Below are 8,757 nucleotides of genomic sequence, written 5' to 3'. Positions count from 1 at the left end.
TACATATACAATGAAAAACAACATAATCCTGAATCATATAATGACCTCCACAGATGGTGAACAGACATTTGACAAAATCCAACAACTACTTATTATTAAAAAAATTTTAATGAAATAGAAATTCATTGATATTTCCTTAAAATGAAAATTTTACCTATCCCTGACCAAAATTTAGCATCATAATTGTGATCAAACTTTACAAGTATTTCTCATTAAAGCCAGGGACAAGACATGTCTGCCAACTCTCATCGCTATAATTATTATTGTAGTCTAGCTACTGAAAAAATAAATAATACAAGAGAAATCTATGTGAGGTACAAAATTGGAAAGAATTTAAAACTATCACTAGTAGTATTACTATTAGTACACAGAAAATCCAAAATAAGAATAGAAAAATTCAGTAGGGTAGTGAGGTAGAAAATAAAGAGCTTTCTTATATACATATTACAATATAATATGTAATTTTAAAAATCCAATTTATAATAGCAACAAAAAAGATAAAACTAAAAAGAATGCAATATATGTATATAAACAACTGTAAACTGCCTCTGAAAGACATTAAAAAATAGAAAAGTAAGAATTAGTATTATATGTATACATTTTTACAAATTTTATTTAAAATATTAATAAAAAGCAAGTAACAAATATCAACTTTGTTTTCAGTACACAGTTTGATCCTAAAACTCATAGGAAAAATAAACAGTCAAATAGCCAGGAAAGCTCTGAAAAGGAAGAGCAATGAAGAAGGGCCAGAATTACAGAGCAATAAAATAAATTATATAAGCACCAGTGATTACAGTAAAAACTACAGAAATAGAATCAGAAGTGTAAGAAAATTTACTATTTGGCTTAAGTGGTACTGGAACATTTTGGTAACCATTTGGAAAAACAGATATGGATCCTTAACTCACACAGTACTTTATTTGTGAATAAAGTCCAAATCTAAATATTTCAATGAAAATTTAATAAAACATGAAAATATTAGAAGAAAACATGGAAGAATTCTTTATACTATGGGGTTAGGGGTGGCTTTTCTATGACCCCACATCTAAAAGGCATTAAACAAAATTGACAAATTTGGCTACATATATATGAAAACTGCATGCCAAATAAAAACCGTAAGACAAATGACTTAACAAAGTGGCAACACATATCACAAAAGGCTAATCTCCCTACTCAATAAAGGCCTTCTACAAATGAACAAGGAAAGGATCCTAAAAGTGAGCAAAAAATGAGCAGAAAGTTAACAGAAAGGAAATACAAATGGCTTTGACACATTCTAAAGATGTTCAACTCACTCATAATAAGAATAGTACATTATATACTTAGAGGATACATTTTTCATCTATCAGACTGGCAAACATCAAAAGTTAGATAAGACTCAGTTGGCAATATTATGAGGAAATAGACATATTGCTCCTGAGGGAGTATAAGTAGCTATAATTTTCATAGTGAAGTAATTTGGCAGTATCCATCATTATTACAAATGCTTATGTCCTTTTACCTAGCAATCCCACTTTTGGGACTTTATCCTTCACACACATAGTCTTCACATGTAGAAAATGGCAAATATATACAAGTTCATTATTGGAGAATCTTCTGTAATTGAAAATGGAAACAACTGAAAAAATTTATTAAATGGGAATAGATAAATTACTGTATATTCTTACAATTTGTCTGCTATACACTACACACACCTAAAAAAAAAAAGGAGTAAGGTCACTACTATAGACTTATGCCAATATTTCCAATATATATTAGTAAAAAGAGCAGGATACAGAATAGTGTGTATGATATGCTATTTTTGCATAAGAAAAATTCGATTAGAGTAAGATTTTATGTTCATATATGTCTGTATATTAATAAAGAAATTCTGAAAGGATACATAAGAAACTAATAATGGGTCAGATGTGGCGGCTCATGCCTGTAATCCCAGCACTTTAGGAGGTCAAGGCGGGTGGATCCCTTGAGGTCAGGAGTTTGAGACCAGCCTGGCTAACATGGTGAAACCCTATTTCTACTAAAAATACAAAAAATTAGCTGGGCGTGGTGTATTACAGAATCCCAGCTACTCGGGAGGCTGAGGCAGGAGAATCGCTTGAACCAGGACATGGAGGTTGCAGTGAGCCTAGATTGTGCCGTTGCACTCCAGCTTGAGCAACAAGAGCAAAACTCCGTCTCAAAAAAAAAAAAAGAAAAAGAAAAGAAAAAGAAACGAATAATGGCATTTATCTGTGTCTTTGGAGGGGCTGAGAATTGAGTGAATGGGAATGTATTTAAATTATGTGTTTAATTTCATGTGTGATAACTAAATTTGAAGTGTGTCATATTTGTCATTTTTTATCTGTTATGTTTTATGCTTGTAGCTGGAAGGTTTCCATTTTAGTTTACTCCAGAAATCTCTTTTATAAACATTTTTTTTTTTAAGTAAAGGCTATTGGAAAAATAAACTGAATAGCTGAGTGCAGATGAGTGCAGTGACTCACACATGTAACCCCGACAACTCAGGAGGCTGAGGTGGGAGGATTGTTTGAAGCCAGGAGTTTGAGACTAGTCTGGGCAACACAGCAAGACCCTGTCTCTACAAAAAATTTTTAAAATTAGCTAGGCATAGTGGAATGCATCTGTAGTCCTAGCTGCTTGGAAAGCTAAGGCAGGAGGATTGCTTTAGCCCAGGAGTTTGAGGTTGCAGTGAGCTATGATCACATCACTGCACTCCAGCCTGGGTGATAGAGTGACACCCTTGTTTCTAAAAAAATTATAATAAAAGAAAAACAACTTGAAAGTATGAAATTTTAATTGGCATTTTTACATAAAATAAATATCATTAATATCTTTTTATTTAGAATAGATTTATTATTTCAACCTAAAGTATGAAGTGTTTTGTTCACTAATATATTTTCATTATTTAAATAACAACTGCATTATTTTTCAGAATCCAGCAGCTTTTTTTTTGTCTTTTTTCTTGGTACTCATTGGTTATAACATAGTAGCTTTTAAAAGATTTTCTTTAGTAAGTTGAAAATAATAAAAAAGTATGAGCTCCCTCTGCTGGCCCTGAAGTGGCATATCAAGGTACATTTTGTTTATTTGGAAACAAACTGGCACATGGTACATGCCATTAATGCAATTTGCTAATATTAAGAAGAATAGTTTTAAAATGTGTTTTCCATAATTTTATAAAAGTTAAATTATGCTAATGTGCCACTAATATTGGCAAGTAAGATTAGCATTTCAATATAAATTTTAAAGTTGTATTCATTATGTACCTGAGCTATTTGGTATATTCCTATATAGTGCCACATAAGTGTGTTGAACAGGAAAAGTTTCTGCATGCACCACAACAGGTACAGGAGGATTTTAGTTTTAAAATTTATTATGACTTTTGAATTGCAGTAATCATAAAACCATGTTGTGTTAGTATATTAATATTTAGTTCATTAAAAATATCATAGTTTTTGTTGTTGTTGTTTTGAAACAGAGCCCAAGTAGAGTGCAGAATCACCCAGGTTCAGATGATTCTCGTGCCTCAGCCTCCGGAGTAGCTGGGATTACAGGTATGCTCACGACGCCCAGCTAATTATTCTGTATTTAGTTGAGATGGAGTTTCACCATGTTGGCCAGGCTGGTCTCAAACTCCTGACCTCAAATGATCTGCCCACCTCGACCTTCCAAAGCGTTGGGATTACAGCCATAAGCTACCACATCTGGCCCATATGCATATTTTAAAGCTAGGAAAAATAGAAAATATTTGCATAGTAAGCGGTGACATATAATTCTGAGTATCTATAAAATTTTTTGTCATGACACATAATCCCTGATGCATTGATTTATGATGTACTTTGCAAAATTTCAAGATACTTTTATTTTTATGATTTGTTTTTATCTTCCAGATCATTGATCTGTGTCTCAGTGGTGATCATCTCATCCTATTTATCTACTAAATTCTTTAACTTTTTGTATTGTACTTAAATCTGCTTAATGATGCCTTTTTAAAAAATTCAAATTTTCATCTCTCTTTTACAAGTTCTACTTTCCCCTTGTTTCTTCTGACTGATATTCCTCTCTCAAATTGCTGTCTCTTACATAAGATGCTATTTTTCTTGGTTTGCTCAGAAGCTCGATTCTGATTGTTGAAATACTGGGAATTCCACATGTGGTAGAAGGCAAAGGTGTTTCTAGTCAGCGGTGTGCTGAAGCCAGTTGTCACTAGCCTATGAGAGCTGATTATTAATTTTTCAAGAATTCTTCAAGCTAGTTGTTAAAGACAGATTTTATTAAAGCTGACACATAAACTTACTTATATTAAAAACCAACACAATTTTCAAAATCATTTCCTAATTATTTAACTTCATTTTATTATTATTTATGCTCCTCAGTTAATTTACATCAACTGCATTTGTATGGTGAAAATATAGTGTAATGGGGTGCTGCTGTGAATCTCTTTCCAATTCTGCATTCTGTGATCTCATAGTGGTAACTTGAAATCCACCATGGTGGGGACATTTACACAATAACTGGCAAATGCTACAAGGCTGGGCTTTTTCACTGTTTTGTTGATTGTCTGGACATAAAAAAAGTGATATAGAAAATGTTACCGATACAAGCATTTGAGAAAAATAAACTAAAACCTTTTGTGAAAAACAATAGGTTCTATGGAATTTACAATAAATAATACTGTATATCTTATTATTTGTAAATTCTGTGCTACACATTCTTCATATCAGTAAAACTTAGAACATATATATGTATCCATACATTTTGTTTTATAGAAAGCCACTGGTTGAACATTAACCAGCACACTACTGGAGTCTCTACCCACAAAGGTAATATAGGTGGGCAAGCAGTCAATTCTCTGTGAGACTCCTGGGGGAGTCACGGACTTAGTACATCAACAGTAGTGCTATGATTTTAAAATATGTCCACAAATTCTTTGACACATCTTCTACCTAAAGACAAGCCCTGATTTTCCTCCCCATGAATGTGAGCTGTACCTAATGACTAATGAATGTGGTGGAAGTAACCGTGTTAGACTTCCAAGGCTAATTCATAAAAGACATTGTGGGCTCTGTCTTACTCTCTTTTGGACTGCTTGCTTTGGGGAAAGCCAGTGGCCATGCCATGAGGACATTCGAACATCTATGAAGAGGCCCCACATGGTGTGCATGAGGACTCCTGCAAGAGCCATTTTGGACCTAGATTCTCCTGCCCCGGACAGGGCTTCAAATGACTGGGGTCCCAGCAGACATCTTGACTGCAACTTCACAGGAGACTTTGAGCCAGAACCTCTCAGCTAAGCAGCTCCTGAAATTATGACACACAGAAACTGTGATGTAATGAATGTTTGTTGCTTTAAGTAAGCCCCTAAGGTTTGGAGTAATTCATTAGATGGCAACAGATAACTAGTATGAGCAGGGAATACTCATTATCCCCATTAAACTTCTTGGACTTTTGGGAGTCAATGAAATCTAAGACTCTCTCATATGGTGCTATACCAACTTTGTTGAAGGAAGGGTGTCTTCCCAGAGATCTGTGAAAACCAAACTCTATTCAGGATTAAGGAGGTTCAGAAGCCACCAGTACCACTGTTCTTCATTTGTTTGCTTAATCCATGGGGGAGCAAGTCGTGGACCAACTTCTCATAGCAGAGTCCCCAACAGAGGTCAAGGTCCCACCTTCTCCTACCTTCCTATAGGCCTTGGCAAGGATTTGGCTCAAGGGAGGCAAATGTCCTAGAGCTGGAAGAGAGGGAAAGGGAATTATGGCTAAGTTGCTATTTTTTAAGAATCTCTTGTATTTTTATATATATATATAATATATATAATATAATGTATATATATACACACACACACATATATGAGATAGTAATCTTATTGCCAAAAAGTAAAACAAAGTCAATAAAATTAGGTAAAAAGGTTTTAAAGACATCCATTATTTGAGAAAATGAAAGAACAACAAATCTCGTGTAATAATTTCTTTCCTATTCAGTTTAAATATTTTTCATGAAAAAGCAGAAATGAAGGCCAGCATTTATTGTATTCATGCCTTTGGGCCATCTATAAACCTTTTAAAACTTTCTCCTAACTTTATATTAATGGAAAAATATACTAAAAAAGGGAAGCAGACCAACAGTCTTGTGTGTTTTGCCTCTCATACCTACCAAATCATAATTACCAAAATGTCCAAGGCCGTTTGTATCTATTATTTGTATCCTTTATTAGAGACATTCCATTTTACATTTTTTGTTGATATATTCATATATTTATAGTCCAAATATTGAGGAAATGAACTAATGCATAAATAACGTGATTTAATATCGCTATTTTGTGGTTAGCTTTTTAATTTTAGTATTTTATTTGTCTATTTTTAACTAAATAGCTATTGCATTCTGTCAGTTAACAAAGCCTGAATTAAATAGCTATCACATTCTGTCAATTAACAAAGCCTGAATTGAATCTGGCTCTGGGTCTTACAGCAGGTAACTTGTTTCTTCTATTAGCTTTCCAGCTGACTTTGGAAAAGTCCTTGCACATGCCCAGACCCCAATTTTGTCATCTGTAAATATGAAGATACTGATTTAGGTTATTCTTAAACTCCTATTCAGTTTCTATACTTTTAAACAGTTATTGAATAAAATACTAATCATATAAAAGGATACAAAAAAATAAAAACTGAATTCTTATCTGAAACAGATTAAAATTTACTTGGCAAAAATAAATTCATATAAAGAAGTAGCTGGTCAATAAAGTATTAGAAGAAGTCACAAGGAGGAGAAAGGAGTAGAGGCTGTAGGGGTTAGGGAAACTCAGAGGAAACAGAACACAGTGTGAATCTAAAGAATCTGAAGTTGATAGAAAAATCCAAGCAAGACCTCATAAGATCATTATTGCTTTTTTAGCTCCCAGAAAGTCTTATAATGATAATTTGCACTAGGTTTGTTTTGGTGTTTTGTGTACTTGTATGTCTGTGATTTGAATTTGTCTTTCAAACATACAGCTCTCCAACTCATATAAATTAGTATCTACCTTCTGGAAAATTACATGCAAAAAGTTAATAGTTTATTAAAGAAAAAGAATTAGAATCTGGTTCTTGTTAAAGTATTAGAGTCACAACTTTTAGCATGCCAAGTGATCTCCCAACTTCTATTTGTAATAAATCCCTCTTCCCTACTCAAAGTGATAGGCATATACTTAAGCAAAGTCAATTAGATTCTCTATCTTGATAATTTGTATCTCAACACCCAGGATGGGTGATTGTTATTGAGTCAGTTGAATGCAGGAGCATTCTATAGAAAAAGCCCATGACTGAACAAGTTTTGGCAGCTCTGATCCCTAGAGATTTGATGGTTGCTGTTGCCTTGGAAGCCTATTCAGCATTTCCTTTGATGCAATGAGTTACCTGAATTTCATTTTTTAAAAAAGAATTTATTCTTATATAAGTAAATTGACTATGGATATTGGTTGAATGAATGGAAGTACAAGCTGTGTTATAAGAAAAATATATGTCAACAGAGGTCGCGAGCCTCAGTGTGTGTTTGTTAGGCTTTGTATCAATGTTCACTACCCCAAGCTTAGTGGCTTAAAAACATTTATTACTTTTCACCATTCTGTGAGTTGCCGGGGAGTTCTTTTGGTTTGCACTACCTGTGCAAGTTGGTTGGTTTAGGCTGGTCTCACTCACATGCCTGGTGGTTGTCAGGCTGGATCTTACTGGGACCTCATCACATGGCAGCCTCAGCATTCAAGCACTTTTCTAGTTGTTGCTTGCATCACATTTATTTTTATCTCATAATATTTACCTTAATCTCACTAGCAAAGCAAATCACTTGGACAAATCCAGAATCAATGTGGGAGGACACTACTCAAAGCTCTGAATATGGGAAGTGTGAACAAATTGAGAGGATATTACTGTAGAAATTTGTCAGGTGCTTGGAAATATGAGTAGAGATGGCTTTTAGCCTCCTCTACCTTTCTAGCTCCTTAAAATGCAAAACAAACAAAAACCCTGTAATTCTTTTTTTTTTTTTTTTTTAACTAGTTCATTTTATTTTTTCCTCTTTCTCTGGGAGATTTACAAATATCAAAGAAAGTCCGTTTAAAAAAAAAAAAAAAGGCCGGGCGCGGTGGCTCAAGCCTGTAATCCCAGCACTTTGGGAGGCCGAGGCAGGCGGATCACAAGGTCAGGAGATCGAGACCACAGTGAAACCCCGTCTCTACTAAAAATACAAAAAATTAGCCGGGCGCGGTGGCGGGCGCCTGTAGTCCTAGCTACTCAGGAGGCTGAGGCAGGAGAATGGCGTGAACCCAGGAGGCGGAGCTTGCAGTGAGCCGAGATCGCGCCACTGCACTCCAGCCTGGGCAACAGCGTGAGACTCCGTCTCAAAAAAAAAAAAAAAAAAAAAACAAAAAAAAAACCCGCCTTTCTTGTGGACTAATGTTTCACTTCATGGCACCTTGAGAGTCAGACAAGTGTCAATCAACATTTCAAAAATGGTGATTATAATGTAGGAAAAAAGTGATAGACTTTAAAAAGGTATCATCTATCCTATGTTAGATTTTGGGAATAAAACAGTGGATGAACAAAAGCTTTTGCCTTCAAGGAACCTAATCTTTTAATAATACAACATGATGTAATTGTAACAGAGATAAACACTGTGAACACTCAGCCCCGTCAGGGAAGGTTTCCTGGAGAAAGTGACTTTTAAGGTAAGTCCTGGAGTTAGATGAAGGATAGGGTTGGGCATGGTAAATGTTCTAA

This window comes from Macaca fascicularis, chromosome 17, assembly GCF_037993035.2.
Source record: "Macaca fascicularis isolate 582-1 chromosome 17, T2T-MFA8v1.1".
NCBI lineage: Eukaryota > Metazoa > Chordata > Mammalia > Primates > Cercopithecidae > Macaca > Macaca fascicularis.
The sequence above is the reverse complement of the archived record's forward strand: the minus strand, read 5'-3'. Positions refer to the sequence as shown.